Raw genomic sequence first — 18,714 nt, 5'->3', positions numbered from 1 at the left:
GGCACCCTATCCGCTATAATTAAATTCAACGGGATAATATGCCGTCGACTGTTATTAATACCAATGGTGTTAGGCACCCTCCCAGTTGTAATTAAACTCAACGGGATAAATATACGACCATTATTGATACCAATGCTGTTGGGACGGCCGGCTATATGCATCGTCTCGACATGGTGAGTCGATCATGGACCAAGAAATAGCCGATGGCTCATCATCGGCTTGGCATGGTGAGCAAAGATGACAGCTGACAATACCGTCGCCTATTGTAGTAACGGTCGACCGAGCATCACCGATGGGAGATTACCGATGGTGCTGTCAGGTATAGTCATAGCGGACGGTATTGTTCAAAAAAAAAACCTATTGAACAACGTGTGCAACCCAATCATTCAAAAAAAAAACCACGTGTTCTTCCTCTAGTGCAACTAAACAATATCTATTGAACAATCTCGCGTTTTTAGCCTCCATAAATCTCAAAATGCAATGTAATTCCAATCCTATATATTTGTTAGTTTTGCGTTTAGAAAAACATGTAAACGAAAGAAGCTCGTAGTGGAAGGCCATGTTCCCCCGTCAATAGCAAGTCTTTGGTGACCCCCCCCCCCCCCCAATCAAAAAACATTTTTGGTGGACATGTATGAGCGTACTCCTTTCATACGGAAATACTTGCCCTAGAAATGGATAAAATGGATGTATCTATAACTAAAATAAGTCTAGATACAATCATTTCAAGGACAAGTATTTCAGACGGAGAGAGTACACACGTGTGTGTGCGCACGTGTTGTACTTCCAAAACAATAAGATGTTGGAAAATTGGCCTTTTCGCTTAGAGGTTACTTGCTCCATTAGCAAATACTTGTCATTTTATAACGTGTGCAGTCAAATTTAGCAAAAACTCACGATATGTGTATGCAAGAACGTGAAGATTAGACAGGTGAAAATAACACCCTTGGTTTTGTTATGGAGAATATTTCCATAACAATGTATTTTACAACTTTTGCGAACATATATGATATAACATGAAGTGGTCAAAGTTGCATGTCGAAGAACTATGTTTTTCCTTAAAACGACATGAAACTTCCGAAATGCAAGTAATTTCTGAAAGCCTGATTCCAACATCGGAGGTACTTGTGTTCGTGCAAATTGGAACATCGTTGGTGTTATAGGGTTGGTCCACATTTGTGTTCAGCTCAAATAAACTTAGGATTTGTCTCCATACAAGTATATGAAATCAAACATTGTAAGTCTGACCAACTTTATAGAAACAAATAGTATCAACATTCATAATATGAAATCAATGTCATGAGAGCAATTCCAACGCGCTGACCCATTTCGTACGCGCGCGTCCGTTTGGGTCGGCACGGACAGAAAAATCGGCCCAATGTGTCGACTCAAACGGACGTGCGTCCGCTTTTCGTCCGCCTGTCGACCAATTTCTGGCCCATTTTTAAGCCAGATTTACGTCGGCGCGAACACGAGACTGACGCGCGTGCGCACCCGCCTACTCCTCCCCCTGGCCCGTTGGTCGGTGGCACACTCCACCATTTTCCTCCACTTTTCCCAAAACCCTCCCGCCCGCGCGCGTTCCCACCGCTCGCCATGGACGACGACCTTGATGCCGACGCCAGCCTCGATGCCACCGCCGGCCTCGCCTCCCTTGCCTCGGCCGGCATCACGTCCACCCCCTCCGGCAAAGGCAAGCCTCGCGCCCCCCGCAAGACCGTCGTCGTGCCCAAGACGAAGAAGAAGCTGACGCCCGAGGAGCGGGCAAGGGAGTCGGCAAAGAGAAAGGGCCGGAGGCACGCGGCGGACGCAAGGGAGGAGGCCATCGCAGCTGCCGCCATCGCCGCCGCCACACAGCGGGAGGCCACGAACGCCCGCGTCGCGGAGGCAACGTGGGAGGCGCTGATGTACCTAGGGTTAAACCCTGGCCATCACAGCCTCGTCAACGCCGCCGTGGCCGCGGCCAGCACCGGCTCATCTGCGTTTCCTCGGATGGTGCTGCCCTAGTCGCCCCGCGCGTCGGCGATGCAGTCGATGCCCGGCTTCCATGTCTACCCGCAGGCCTCCGACTCTCCGGGAGTGCTCGCCCGAGGTGAGCATGGTGGCACCTTCCACGCCCACGCCCATCGACCTTAACGCCACAACGGTGGTAGGTGGCTCGTCATCTGGAGGGGCGAGGAAACGCGCGCGACACATGCCAGCCGACATGCTGCCGGACACACGCAACCTGTTCGATGGAATACCGGCCTCCGGCGACGGTGACTACATGCATAACATCATCTTCGAGGGTGGTGTGGCGGCAGCTGGCGGTGCCGCCGGGGCTGGCTACGATCCCGAAGAGACACAAAGCCAGGATGGCCGAGGGGCGTTCACGCCGTCCACCTTTGATCAAGATCAGGTCGCCTTCATGCATGATCAGGTCGGTGTGGACCTGGACGGCTTCCCGCTCGATCACGTGTTTTCGGAGGACTACATGCTGGAGGAAGAGGATGAGTTGGACATCGATGGGAAGCCATTGTTCCAGGACGAGCTCGCCAACCAAGCCGCCGAGGGGAAGCCGAAGCGCAAGAGCAGGCGGACGAAGGCATACACGACGGCCGAGGACAAGCTACTTTGTGAGTGTTGGAGGGACATTGGGCAAGACCTGAAGATCGGCGCCGAACAAAAGGCATCAACGTTTTGGACTCGTGTCCATCGCGAGTTCCATGAGCGCAAGAAGTTTCTGCCGTACCAAATGCAAAGCACGCGCGGGTGAGTGTCCATTTCGAAGCGTTGGAAGATGATCCAACAAGAGTGCAACAAGTTTTGTGCCACTCTTGAGATCATTGAGGCATGCCCCGTGAGTGGCATCGGCATGCAAGACATGGTATGCTAGCAAGCGGCACTCTTTGTGTCATTCCGTTTATGCTTGCATGTCCATTTCCATATCCATTTGCCAATATGCTTGCATGCAATTCATTTGTAGGCATTCCAAGCTTTGGAGGCATTCAAGGTCCAACACGATGGCAAGTGCTTCAACCTCTTCCATTATTGGAGGGTCATCAAAGACGAGAAAAAGTTCAAGACGCAATATGCCGCCCTCATGTCGCGTGGGGGAAAGAAGGCCGTGGAGGAGATTGGGGACGACGAGAAGCAACGGCCAAGGGGGAAGACCAACTCCAAGGAGGACAAGCGGGATGGGGCGTCAAACACCTTGATCGCAAGCGTGGAGGACATGATGAGTAAGAAGGACTCAAAGGAGGAGCAGCGCCGATGATACAATGAAGAACAATGTGTTGGAGAACGTAGTAATTTCAAAAAAATTCCTACGCACACGCAAGATCATGGTGATGCACAGCAACGAGAGGGAAGAGTGTTGTCTACGTACCCTCATAGACCGGAAGCGGAAGCGTTATAACAATGCGGTTGATGTAGTCGTACGTCTTCACGGCCCGACCGATCAAGCACCGAAACTACGGCACCTCCGAGTTTTTGCACACGTTTAGCTCGATGACGATCCCCGGACTTCGATCCAGCAAAGTGTCGGGGATGAGTTCTGTCAGCACAACAGCGTGGTGACGATCTTGATGTTCTACCGTCGCAGGGCTTCGCCTAAGCACCGCTACAATATTATCGAGGATTATGGTGGAGGGGGGCACCGCACACGGCTAAGAGATCAATGATCAATTGTTGTGTCTCTGGGGTGCCCCCTACCCCCGTATATAAAGGAGTGGAGGAGGGGGCCGGCCAAGGAGGGTGGCGCACCCAAGGGGGGAGTCCAACTCCCACCGGGAGTAGGACTCCCCTTTTTCCTATTAGGAGTAGGAGAGGGAAGGAAGAGGAAGGAGGAAGGAAGGAAAGGGGGCCCGACCCCCCTCCCAATTCGGATTGGGCTTGGGGGGGGGCGCCCCTCCCTTGCTCCTTTCCCCTCCTTTCCACTAAGGCCCAATAAGGCCCATATACCTCCCGGGGGGTTCCGATAACCTCCCGGTGATCCGGTATTGTCCCAATCTTACCCGGAACCTTCCCGGTGTCCAAATATAGTCGTCCAATATATCGATCTTTATGTCTCGACCATTTCGAGACTCCTCGTCATGTCCGTGATCACATCCGGGACTCCGAACAACCTTCGGTACATCAAAATATATAAACTCATAATGAAACTGTCATCGTAACGTTAAGCGTGCGGACCCTACGGGTTCGAGAACAATGTAGACATGACCGAGACACGTCTCCAGTCAATAACCAATACTGGAACCTGCATGCTCATATTAGCTCCTACATATTCTACGAAGATCTTTATCGGTCAGACCGCATAACAACATACGTTGTTCCCTTTGTCATCGGTATGTTACTTGCCCGAGATTCGATCGTCAGTATCTCAATACCTAGTTCAATCTCGTTACCGGCAAGTCTCTTTACTCGTTCCTTAATACATCATCCCGCAACTAACTCATTAGTTGCAATGCTTGCAAGGCTTATAGTGATGTGCATTACCGAGTGGGCCCAGAGATACCTCTCCGACAATCGAAGTGACAAATCCTAATCTCGAAATACGCCAACACAACAAGTACCTTTGGAGAGACCTGTAGAGCACCTTTATAATCACCCAGTTACGTTGTGACGTTTGGTAGCACACAAAGTGTTCCTCCGGTAAACGGGAGTTGCATAATCTCATAGTCATAGGAACATGTATAAGTTATGAAGAAAGCAATAGCAACAAACTAAACGATCAAGTGCTAAGCTAATGGAATGGGTCATGTCAATCACATCATTCTCCTAATGATGTGATCCCGTTAATCAAATGACAACTCATGTCTATGGTTAGGAAACATAACCATCTTTGATCAACGAGCTAGTCAAGTAGAGGCATACTAGTGACACTCTGTTTGTCTATGTATTCACATATGTATTATGTTTCCGGTTAATACAATTCTAGCATGAATAATAAATATTTATCATGATATAAGGAAATAACTTTATTATTGCCTCTAGGGCATATTTCCTTCAGTCTCCCACTTGCACTAGAGTCAATAATCTAGTTCACATCGCCATGTGATTTAACATCAATAGTTCACATCACCATGTGATTAACACCCATAGTTCACATTGTCATGTGACCAACACCCAAAGGGTTTACTAGAGTCAATAATCTAGTTCACATCGCTATGTGATTAATACCCAAAGAGTACTAAGGTGTGATCATGTTTTGCTTGTGAGGGAAGTTTAGTAAACGGGTCTGCCATATTCAGATCTGTATGTATTTTGCAAATTTCTATGTCAACAATGCTCTGCACGGAGTTACTCTAGCTAATTGCTCCCACTTTCAATATGTATCCAGATTGAGACTTAGAGTCATCTGGATCAATGTCAAAACTTGCATAGACGTAACCCTTTATGACAAACCTTTTGTCACCTCCATAATCGAGAAACATATCCTTATTCCACTAAGGATAATTTTGACCAATGTCCAGTGATCTACTCCTAGATCACTATTGTACTCCCTTGCCAAACTCAGGGCAGGGTATACAATAGGTCTGGTACACAATATGGCATACTTTATAGAACCTATGGCTGAGGCATAGGGAATGACTTTCATTCTCTCTCTATCTTCTGCCGTGGTCGGGTTTTGAGTCTTACTCAACTTCACACCTTGTAACACAGGCAAGAACTCATTTTTGACTGTTCCATTTTGAACTACTTCAAAATTTTGTCAAGGTATGTACTCATTGAAAAACCTTATCAAGCATCTTGATCTATCTCTATAGATCTTGATGCTCAATATGTAAGCAGCTTCACCGAGGTCTTTCTTTGAAAAAACTCCTTTCAAACATTCCTTTATGCTTTGCAGAATAATTCTACATTATCTCCGATCAACAATATGGCATACATATACTTATCAGAAATGTTATAGTGCTCCCACTCACTTTCTTGTAAATACAGGCTTCACCGCAAGTCTGTATAAAACTATATGCTTTGATCAACTTATCAAAGCATATGGTCCAACTCCGAGATGCTTGCACCAGTCCATAGATGGATCGCTAGAGCTTGCATATTTTGTTAGCACCTTTAGGATTGACAAAACCTTCTGGTTGCATCATATACAACTTTTCTTTAATAAATCCATTAAGGAATGCAGTTTTGTTTATCCATTTGCTAGATTTCATAAAATGTGGCAATTGCTAACATGATTCGGACAGACTTAAGCATAGATACGAGTGAGAAACTCTCATCGTAGTCAACACCTTGAACTTGTTGAAAACCTTCTGCGACAATTCTAGCTTTGTAGATAGTAACACTACTATCAATGTCTGTCTTCCTCTTGAAAATCCATTTAATCTCAATGGCTCACTGATCTTTGGGCAAGTCAATCAAAGTCCATACTTTGTTCTTATATATGGATCTTATCTCAGATTTCATGGCCTCAAGCCATTTCGTGGAATCTGGGCTCATCATCACTTCCTCATAGTTCGTAGGTTCGTCATGGTCAAGTAACATGACCTCCAGAATATGATTACCATACCACTCTGGTGTGGATCTCACTCTGGTTTACCTACGAGGTTCGGTAGTAACTTGATCTGAAGTTACATGATCATCATCATTAGCTTCCTCACTAATTGGTGTAGTAGTCACAAGAATAGATTTCTGTGATGAACTACTTTCCAATAAGGGAGCAGGTACAGTTACCTCATCAAGTTCTACTTTCCTCCCACTCACTTCTTTCGAGAGAAACTCCTTCTCTAGAAAGGATCCATTCTCAGCAATGAATATCTTGCCTTCGGATCTGTGATAGAAGGTGTACCCAACATTTTATTTTGGGTATCCTATGAAGACGCACTTCTCCGATTTGGGTTTGAGCTTATCAGGTTGAAACTTTTTCACATAAGCATTGCAAACTCAAACTTTAAGAAATGACAGCTTAGGTTTCTTGCCAAACCATAGTTCATACGGTGTCATCTCAATGGATTTAGATGGTGCCCTATTTAACGTGAATGTAGCTGTCTCTAATGCATAACCTCAAAACTATAGAGGTTAATCGGTAAGAAACATCATAAATTGCACTATATCCAATAATAGTACGGTTATGACATTCGGACACACCATTATGTTGTGGTGTTCCAGGTGGCATGATTTGTGAAACTATTCCACATTGTTTTAATTGAAGACCAAACTCGTAACTCAAATATTTGTCTCTACGATCAGATCGTAGAAACTTTATTTTCTTGTCATGATGATTTTCCACTTCACTCTGAAGTTTTTTAACTTTTCAAATGTTTCAGACTTATGTTTCATCAAGTAGATATACCCATATCTACTCAAATCATCTGTGAAGGTCAGAAAATAACGATACCCACCGCGAGCCTCAACATTCATCGGACTGCATACATCAGTATGTATTATTTCCAATAAGTCAGTTGCTTGCTCCATTGTTCCGGAGAACGGAGTCTTAGTCATCTTGCCCATGAGGCACGGTTCGCAAGCATCAACTGATTCATAATCAAGTGATTCCAAAAGCCCATCGGCATGGATTTTCTTCATGCGCTTTACACCAGTATGACCTAAACGGCAGTGCCACAAATAAGTTGCACTATCATTATTAACTTTGCATCTTTTGGCTTCAATATTATGAGAATGTGTATCACCACGATCAAGATCCAATAAACCATTTTCATTGGGTGTATGACCATATAAGGTTTTATTCATGTAAACAGAACAACAATTTATTCTCTTACTTAAATGAATAACCGTATTGCAATAAACATGATCAAATCATATTCATGCTCAATGCAAACACCAAATAACACTTATTTAGGTTCAACACTAATCCCGAAAGTATAGGGAGTGTGCGATGATGATCATATCAATCTTGGAACCACTTCCAACACACATCGTCACTTCACCCTTAACTAGTCTCTGTTCATTCTGCAACTCCCGTTTCGAGTTACTACTCTTAGCAACTGAACCAGTATCAAATACCGAGGGGTTGCTATGAACACTAGTAAAATACACATCAATAATATGTATATCAAATATACCTCTGTTCACTTTGCCATCCTTCTTATCCGCCAAATACTTGGGGCAGTTTCGCTTCCAGTGACCAGTCCCTTTGCAGTAGAAGCACTTAGTCTCAGGCTTAGGACCAGACTTGGGCTTCTTCACTTGAGCGGCAACTTGCTTGCCGTTCTTCTTGAAGTTCCCTTTCTTTCCCTTCGCCCTTTTCTTGAAACTAGTGGTCTTGTTAATCATCAACACTTGATGCTCTTTCTTGATTTCTACCTTCATCGATTTCATCATCATGAAAAGCTTGGGAATCGTTTTCATCATCCCTTGCATACTATAATTCATCACGAAGTTCTACTAACTTGGTGATGGTGACTAGAGAATTCTGTCAATCACTATTTTATCTGGAAGATTAACTCCCACTTGATTCAAGCGATTGTAGTACCCAGACAATCTGAGCACATGCTCACTACTTGAGCTATTCTCCTCCATCTTTTAGCTATAGAACTTGTTGGAGACTTCATATCTCTCAACTCGGGTATTTACTTGAAATATTAACTTCAACTCCTGGAACATCTCATATGGTCCATGACGTTCAAAACGTCTTTGAAGTCCCGATTGTAAGCCGTTTAAGCATGGTGCACTAAACTATCAAGTAGTCATCATATTGAGCTAGCCAAACGTTAATAACATCTGCATCTGCTCCTGCAATAGGTTTGTCACCTAGCGGTGCATCAAGGACATAATTCTTCTGTGCAGCAATGAGGATAAACCTCAGATCACGGATCCAATCCGCATCATTGCTACTAACATTTTTCAACTTAGTTTTCTCTAGGAACATATAAAAATTAAATAGGGAGAAACATCGCGAGCTATTGATCTACAACATAGATATGCTAATACTACCAGGACTAAGTTCATGATAAATTAAAGTTCAATTAATCATATTACTTAAGAACTCCCACTTAGATAGACATCCCTCTAATCATCTAAGTGATCACGTGATCCAAATCAACTAAACCATAACCGATCATCACGTGAAATGGAGTAGTTTTCAATGGTGAACATCACTATGTTGATCATATCTACTATATGATTCACGCTCGACCTTTCGGTCTCAGTGTTTCGAGGCCATATCTGCATATGCTAGGCTCGTCAAGTTTAACCTGAGTATTCTGCGTGTGCAAAAACTGGCTTGCACTCGTTGTAGATGGACGTAGAGCTTATCACACCCGATCATCACGTGGTGTCTGGGCACGACGAACTTTGGCAATGGTGCATACTCAGGGAGAACACTTTTATCTTGAAATTTAGTGAGAGATCATCTTATAATGCTACCGCCGAACAAAGAAAAATAAGATGTATAAAAGATAAACATCACATGCAATCATAATATGTGACATGATATGGCCATCATCATCTTGTGCTTTTGATCTCCATCTCCAAAGTATTGTCATGATCTCCATCGTCACCGGTATGACACCATGATCTCCATCATCTTGATCTATATCAATGTGTCATCACATGGTCGTCTCGCCAACTATTGCTCCTGCAACTATTGCTATCGCATAGCGATAAAGTAAAGTAATTATTTGGCGCTTGCATCTTATGCAACAGAGAGATAACCATGAGGCTTTTGCCAGTTGCCGATAACTTCAACAAAACATGATCATCGTATACAACAACTTATATATCATCATGTCTTGACCATATCACATCACAACATGCCCTGCAAAAACAAGTTAGACGCCCTCTACTTTGTTGTTGCAAGTTTTACGTGGCTGCTACGGGCTTAGCAAGAACCGTTCTTACCTACGCATCAAAACCACAACGATAGTTTGTCAAGTTGGTGCTGTTTTAACCTTCTCAAGGACCGGGCGTAGCCACACTCGGTTCAACTAAAGTTGGAGAAACTGACACCCGCTAGTCACCTGTGTGCATAGCACGGCGGTAAAACCAGTCTCGCGTAAGCGTACACGTAATGTCGGTCCGGGCCGCTTCATCCAACAATACCGCCGAACCAAAGTGTGACATGCTGGTAAGCAGTATGAGTTATATCGCCCACAACTCACTTGTGTTCTACTCGTGCATATTACATCAACGCATAAAACCTGGCTCGGATGCCACTGTTGGAGAACGTAGTAATTTCAAAAAAATTCCTACGCACACGCAAGATCATGGTGATGCACAGCAACGAGAGGGAAGAGTGTTGTCTACGTACCCTCATAGACCAGAAGCGGAAGCGTTATAACAACGCGGTTGATGTAGTCGTACGTCTTCACGGCCTGACCGATCAAGCACCGAAACTACGCCACCTCCGAGTTTTTACACACGTTCAGCTCGATGACGATCCCCGGACTCCGATCCAGCAAAGTGTCGGGGATGAGTTCCGTCAGCACGACGGCGTGGTGACGATCTTGATGTTCTACCGTCGTAGGGCTTCGCCTAAGCACCGCTACAATATTATCGAGGATTATGGTGGAGGGGGGCACCGCACACGGCTAAGAGATCAATGATCAATTGTTGTGTCTCTGGGGTGGCCCCCTGCCCCCGTATATAAAGGAGTGGAGGAGGGGGCCGACCAAGGAGGGTGGCGCGCCCAAGGGGGGGAGTCCAACTCCCACCGGAGTAGGACTCCCCTTTTTCCTATTAGGAGTAGGAGAGGGAAGGAAGAGGAAGGAGGGAGGAAGGAAAGGGGGGGCCGACCCCCTCCCAATTCGGATTGGGCTTGGGGGGGGCGCCCCCTCCCTTGCTCCTTTCCCCTCCTTTCCACTAAGGCCCAATAAGGCCCATATACCTCCCGGGGGGTTCCGATAACCTCCCGGTGATCCGGTATTGTCCCAATCTTACCCGAAACCTTTCCGGTATCCAAATATAGTCGTCCAATATATCGATCTTTATGTCTCGACCATTTCGAGACTCCTCGTCAAGTCCGTGATCACATCCGGGACTCCGAACAACCTTCGGTACATCAAAATATATAAACTCATAATGAAACTGTCATCGTAACGTTAAGCGTGCGGACCCTACGGGTTCGAGAACAATGTAGACATGACTGAGACACGTCTCCGGTCAATAACCAATAGCGGAACCTGGATGCTCATATTAGCTCCTACATATTCTACAAAGATATTTATCGGTCAGACCGCATAACAACATACGTTGTTCCCTTTGTCATCGGTATGTTACTTGCCCGAGAATCGATCGTCAGTATCTCAATACCTAGTTCAATCTCGTTACCGGCAAGTCTCTTTACTCGTTTCGTAATACATCATCCCGCAACTAACTCATTAGTTGCAATGCTTGCAAGGCTTATAGTGATGTGCATTACCGAGTGGGCCCAGAGATACCTCTCCGACAATCGAAGTGACAAATCCTAATCTCGAAATACGCCAACCCAATAAGTACCTTTGGAGACACCTGTAGAGCACCTTTATAATCACCCAGTTACGTTGTGACGTTTGGTAGCACACAAAGTGTTTCTCCGGTAAACGCGAGTTGTATAATCTCATAGTCATAGGAACATGTATAAGTTATGAAGAAAGCAATAGCAACAAACTAAACGATCAAGTGCTAAGCTAACGGAATGGGTCATGTCAATCACATCATTCTCCTAATGATGTGATCCGTTAATCAAATGACAACTCATGTCTATGGTTAGGAAACATAACCATCTTTGATCAACGAGCTAGTCAAGTAGAGGCATACTAGTGACACTCTGTTTGTCTATGTATTCACACATGTATTATGTTTCCGGTTAATACAATTCTAGCATGAATAATAAACATTCATCATGACATAAGGAAATAACTTTATTATTGCCTCTAGGGCATATTTCCTTCACAATGAACGCCTTCATGGAGATCCAAAAAAGGAGGCTTGAGATGGAGGTGGAGAAGCAAGCCAAGATGCTTGAGATGGAGGTGGAGAAGTAACCCAAGATGTTAGAGATCGAGGCCGCCAACGCCAAGACCAAGGCGAAAGAAGTGGCTCTCGCAAGCATGATGACGGGGGTGAAGATCATGAAGGTGGATCTCAACACCGTGTCGCCAAGGAAGAGGTCGTGGTTCAAGAAGATGCAGGTCGACATGCTCAAGTTTGACGATAAGTGATCTATGGCGGCGAGCGCCATCCTTTTTTGTATGCCGGCAAGTGTGCTGGCATGACCACGGCCGCGATGGCGTGGTCGAACTCCCGCCCCTTTTTGTGTGTTGTCATGTGTGCCTGCCGTTGGCAAGTGCGCCAGTTTGACCTGTGTGGCTTTTTTCTGAAACTGGCATTGTATGCCGGCGCTGGCATGGTGCCGGCATGAACTTTGGGCGACAACATGGCCGCTGGCATGATCTATAGCCGCGTGCCTTTTCGAAATTTGCGTGGGGACATGAAATGAGTCGCGGCTGTTGGGCTTGTTACCGGCCCAAATCTTAAAAAGGACGGACGCCGAGCGGCCGGCCGACCCAAACGAACAAAAGGCGGACAAATACGTCGTCCGTTTGGGTCGACGTGTTAGAGTTGCTCCGAGATGCATCATGAATTTAATTTTCATATTAAATAACTTTAGTATTGAAGATGCTGCTATTTTTTTCATATAAATATGATCAAATTTTACAAAATATAACTTCAAACAAACTTTTATTTTTTTTGCATGGAAGACAAATCTTGTATCGAGAGTAAAAAGGACCAAAGGGAGTATCATTTTGTTCGAAAAAAGGCAGCATCATTGTTTTTTTTGCGGGAACAACATAGGTATCATGTCCATCGTCGAAAACAAAAACATAGGGCATCATGTCGTGCCAACTTGCAAAAGACCCCACGTAGATAGTTACCCCTAGAGTGTAGCGCGAGTTTCCCCTTTCCAACAGCAGGTTAAGCTCAGCAAGCTCTGTATTTTGCGGGCTGGCCAAATCCAGGGCGAGCCGGCAGACGTGACACCCAGTGGCCCGCCTCCGGAGAAAAACAATCACGCCGGCGTATGTGTCGATCCAGGGTTGGAGCGCGTCCATCCAACTCCGTTTTATTCTTTTCTGCATAAGTTGCTCTGCATTTGCCCTCAGTTCATGAGCAACCAATTAACAAATTAGATTCCAAACTGCTCCCCGAGGCCCGTGGACGCACTCGATCGCTGTCGCTGAAAAGGCCAAGGTGAATAATAGGCAAAAACTGGCCACTTGCTTGCTCTCGCACGGCTCGGCTGCGTTGTCGCTCCCTGGCACCGCCTCCACATCAGGGCGCGCCGGGCCGCCAATGGCGTCGCCGGGACCCAACTGCTGCTCCCCATCATCACCAGCAAACTAGCATATCTTGAGGAGCGCTGGAACGATTAAAAAGAACACATGTTAGGAGGAGGAAAGCGTCCGCGCGGTCCATTAACTGGCGATTTTGACCATCCGCGCCAGGAAAATATTGCAGCCGCCGAGGGATCGGGTTTAGTTAGCTGGTGACGAACTCTGGTCGGCGTTGGAGTCGTACCCCCCCCCCCCCCCCCCCCCCCCCCCCTTCCTGTGTCGGCGTGACGTGACCCGTCATCGTTGCGTTGCGTGGGCTTGGACTTTGTGTGAGCTTCTGATAGCTCGGCTGTGAACTGCCACTCAACTGCTGGACGTGAGAGCTTCGTCTGTGGCTCTAGGTCAACCTTTTTTGCGCACGGCTTAAATTGCTTGTGAAAGACAAAAAGGAGCAGCAATAAAGAACGGAGCTTTAGGTAGTGGAAAGGAAATGTTTTCTTTTGTGTGTGTAAGTACCATCTGTTTTCCTTTCTTTCAAACAATCCATATTTGTTTTCGTTTTCATGTACCAGCTGCTACAATGATGCCTCGGCTGGGCATCACGTTGTCATGAAATGGTGAGTTATTTATCCAAAATAACCACGCTTGTGGTTAGGGTAACAATTTAGTACTAGATTTGAACTAGCGCACAAAAACCAACAAAACTGCGTCTAATGCGCAATTCGGAGCACTGATGTTGGAATTTGGTCGTGAAAACAGCAAAACCGACAGGTGGGTCCCGCCTGTCAAGCCGACGTGGCAAAGACTAATCCAAGTCGATGTTTGACCCGCTGAGGTGGACGGGGGACCCACTGGTCAACCACTTATCGTCTTACTCCTCTTATTTTCTTCTTCCTCCTTTCTTACTCTGCCATGTGGCGGCTGGTCCGGAGCGGAGCTAAGCGCATGGGCACGTTAGTGGGAGCTGGTCTTCGAGAGAAAAGGAAGGAGGGCGGGAAGGGCCCGCCAACGGTAAGGTGCTAGCGTGGCCAGTAGCGTTGATGACGGTGAGCTGGGCGGTGGCAGAGCTCGGGCTTGCGCGAGCATCGAGTTACAACTTGTAAGCAAGCGAGCTAAGTCGCTAGATGGCCTCACGGGAGCTCCAGGATCTCAGTACAGTGCTCGGGCATGATCAATTCGTGCTCAAATGATGATGGCGGAGAGGCACGGCGGCCGGAGCTCTCAGGCATGGCAGAGGAATTAGTTTCGGCGCGAAATCGACAACGGGGGAAAGGGTTAAAAGGAGAGGGGCTCATGGCGATTCAGTTGAGCAGGCCAGCGAGGTCAGGGGTGCTCTGAAGGTGGTGAATTCGATGGCGATGGCCGGCGGCTTGAGGTTGAAGACGTGGTTGATTCGGTCGTTCTGCGACGTCTCGGCTCTTGTTCGTCGTCGAGGATGACAGCGTGAGGAGGCAAAGCTCTAGGACACTGTGTCTCGGCGAAACTACGGTGGTGGCCACGTTGGTGCGGAGTGGCGTAGATGGCTAGCTCTCGGACGACAACGGGGAGGGGGTTGGAGGATGTGAGCAAGCTCTAGACGAAGGGAAAAGAGAGAGGTGGATCTGGACGTCGACTTAGGCTGCACCAAGCTTGAGCAAGGGCTCGACTGCCATGGCCATGGACCTCTTAGTTCGCACGGACACGGCCGCTCACAAGCTGCTCAACACAATGCTCCATAGGAATAGTGTAACGCCCTCGATGCGGCTATATATCCCACGTGTCGAAGCACGACTTAGAGGCATAACCGCATTGAAAGCAATGTGGCAAGTGAGGTAATCTTCACACAACCCATGTAATAAAATAGGGGAAGAAGATACGTAGTTGGCTTACAGTCGTCACTTCACACAATTACATGAATAAAGCATTACATCATCCAAATACAAACAAGGTCCGACTACGGAACCAAAATAAAAGAAGAACCCCAAATGCGACAAGGTCCCCGATCGACCCCAACTGGGCTCCACTACTGATCAACTAGAACGAAACACCACAAAGGACAAGATCTTCATCGAGCTCCTCCTGAGCTAGGTTGCGTCAACTGCACGGTCTCATCGGCACTTGCAAGCTGGTTTTGGAAGTATCTGTGAGCCACGGGGACTCAGCAATCTCGCACCCTCGCGATCAAGACTATTTAAGCTTATGGGTAAGGTAAAAGGTATGAGGTGGAGCTGCAGCAAGCGACTAGCATATATGGTGGCTAACATACGCAAATGAGAGCGAGAAGAGAAGGCAAAGCACGGTCGAGAAACTATGATCAAGAAGTGATCCTAGAACAACCTACGTCAAGCATAACTCCAACACCGTGTTCACTTCCCGGACACCGCCGGAAAGAGACCATCACGGTAACACACGCGGTTGATGTATTTTAATTAAGGTAAACTTCAGGTTTTCTACAACCGGACATTAACAAATTCCCATCTGCCCATAACCGCGGGCACGGCTTTCGAAAGTTCAAATCCCTGCAGGGGTGTCCCAACTTAGCCCATCACAAGCTCTCACGGTCAACGAAGGATATTCCTTCTAGCGGGAAGACCCGATCAGACTCGGAATCCCGGTTACAAGACATTTCGACAATGGTAAAACAAGACCAGCAAAGCCACCCAGATGTGCCGACAAATCCCGATAGGAGCTGCACATATCTCGTTCTCAGGGCACACCGGATGAGCCAGACGTCGGGTAAGCCAAGCCAGAGTTGCCCCTGGTAGCCTCGGACATCGCTCAGTTGGACCAACACTTAGAGAAGCACTGGCCCGGGGGGTTAAAATAAAGATGACCCTTGAGCCGGCCGACTCAAGGGAAAGAAAAGGCTAGGTGGCAAATGGTAAAACCAATGTTGGGCCTTGCTGGAGGAGTTTTATTCAAGGCGAACTGTCAAGGGGTTCCCATTATTACCCAACCGCGTAAGGAACGCAAAATCCGGGAACATAACACCGATATGACGGAAACTAGGGCGGCAAGAGTGGAACAAAACACCAGGCATAAGGCCGAGCCTTCCACCCTTTACCAAGTATATAGATGCATTAATTAATTAAATAAGAGATATTGTGATATCCCAACAAAATATCCATGTTCCAACATGGAACAAGCTTCAATCTTCACCTGCAACTAACAACGCTATAAGAGGGGCTGAGCAAAGCGGGAACATAGCCAAACAATGGTTTGCTAGGGCAAGGTGGGTTAGAGGCTTGGTTTAACAACATGGGAGGCATGATAAGCAAGTGGTAGGTATCACAGCATAGGCATAGCAAAAGAGCGAGCAACTAGCAAGCAAAGATAGAAGTGATTTAGAGGGTATGGTCATCTTGCCTGAAATCCCACAAGGAATAAGAACGAGTCCACGAAGAAAACAAACGGACGTAGTCGAACGGGTCCTCACAAATGCAACGCTATCGGAACCAACCCGAAGAAGCAACACCGGAAAGAAGCAAACAATCATGGTAAACAACCATCACATAACATGGCATGATGCGCAAAACAAATATGATGCATGTCCGGTTTAAATATGCATGGCATGGCAAAGGGCACAAACAAAACTACAAGTTAAGTGGAGCTCAATATGCAACGAGTTGCATATTGATGGAACACCACATCACTTATTTAGTTCATTCTCGGTTAGGTACTCCACAATATTAAATGTTGGTTAACATGGCAAGAGGTGAAGCATAACAAAACTTTATCATCTAAACAATTAAAATGGGGCCGGATATAACAAATAACAAATCCGGTAAGTCCCCATATGCATTAGCAATTTTTAAAGCAACAACAAATTTTAACCATCTTAAAGTTGTTAACATGATGCGGATGACATGTTCAAGTTTATGCAATTTTTATTAAAGTTGACAAGAGCAATAAGAAGCATTTGTCACCGTGGTGGAAAGAAAAGGGGTGCCACGGCAACGATAACGAAAACGGTGCCACTGCAATGTTCCGGTTCCGGTAACTCGATTGAGATGCCGATGCAAAGGAGAAGTGTGTGGATGCGTACAAAAGATGGTGGGGCACTCCCAGATACCGGGTGTCCCATGAGTTGGCGACAAGGAAACGAGTGACCATTTGGACATGGTGCAAACACGAGCATCTCAAACATCACACATGCATTCGTTCACGGGCGTCGTCTCGATGGTTATACCTTCGAAGTGTGCAAACGGGCCGGTTCTCGTTCGGTGCCAAGTAGAGGAAGTATACGTTCTCGGGACGTGGTGGAAGTAGGGGGTACACGACGATGGTAGAGGTACTCGCGACGGTAGTGGTACGCGTTTTCGTAGAAGGACTTGATGAATCCGAGTCACTTGGGGTCGACGGTAGTCGTTCACGTTTCGAGGAGGAAGTAGAGGTTCTCGCGATCTCGGCGATGGTATTTGTTCACGGCGGTAGTGGAACTTGACGGATCCGATGCCTCCGGACGTAGTGGTACATGTTCGGTTTTCTTCGGAGAGGTACATGGCATTCTTCGGTCATAGGTACTTGACGTTTTGCTACCCGGGTCTTCGGCGACGGTGTTGTACACAAGACGTTGGGGTACTTGTCGGTCCGGTCTTGATGGAGTAGATGTACACGTCGGGGCTTGTCGCATCACCGGGTGTAGTCGTACACGTACGGAGCGGAACTTGGCGTCCTGGTTCGGTGGTGAAGCTGGTACTTGTCGATTCAGGGGACGTCGGTAGAGATACTGGACGCGACACTGTGTACTCGTACACTTGTCGGAGAGGATTTTTCCACGAAGCCCAAAACGAAACAGCCACCATCGGAGGCAACAGAGGCGGAGGCGCACGAGGGTAGCGAGGCGGTGGTCGAGGTGACATGCGCTCGGGCAATGGTACCAAGCGGCAACGGGGCAAGGAGTGGTCCAGCGGGACATGGAGGTCGCCGAGAACCATAAGAGCAGCGGCAAGATGGCGCGGCGGCGGCCTCTACTCGCCGGCGTCGGAGGAGAGGCTGCAGGGGCGCCGGAGTTGGCGCGGTCGGAGGGGCTTGCCTCTGAACTGCAGCAGCGGGGCTGCTGACGATGGCTTGTAAGGGAGGCCGGCGCCATGGAGCTCGGGGTCACGGGGAAGGAGCCGTGCAGAGAGGCGACGCTCGGCGGCCGGGCCGGCGTCAAGGAGAAGGTTCGGTGCGGGGGCGGACCGGACAACGGGCAGGAGAGCAGCGTGCGTGGGGAGGAGATGGGATCGAGATCTCTCTCCTGTGCACGGCGCGCGATGAGGATGGAAGGGATATGGGATCTGGCACGGGAAAGAGCGGTGGGGCGGCAGCCGGCAATAGCTCCGGTGGCCGGCCGGTGTGACGTAGCTGGAGGCGCCAGGCGTGGCTCGCTGGTATTGAAGATCGAAAGGGAGGAGCGAGGGGGTTCGAGCGAACAGGGATGGGGGTCGGGTAACTCCCTGGCGGCGTGAGGAGGAGGGGATCGAGGGAGAGAGAGGGTGTAGCGGCTGGGCCTTGGGCCGGCTAGGTCAGGCCGCAGGTGGGCCTT

This window comes from Triticum aestivum, chromosome 3A (assembly GCF_018294505.1).
Source record: "Triticum aestivum cultivar Chinese Spring chromosome 3A, IWGSC CS RefSeq v2.1, whole genome shotgun sequence".
In the NCBI taxonomy this organism is placed as follows: Eukaryota; Viridiplantae; Streptophyta; class Magnoliopsida; order Poales; family Poaceae; genus Triticum; species Triticum aestivum.
Note: the sequence above shows the minus strand (reverse complement) of the source record.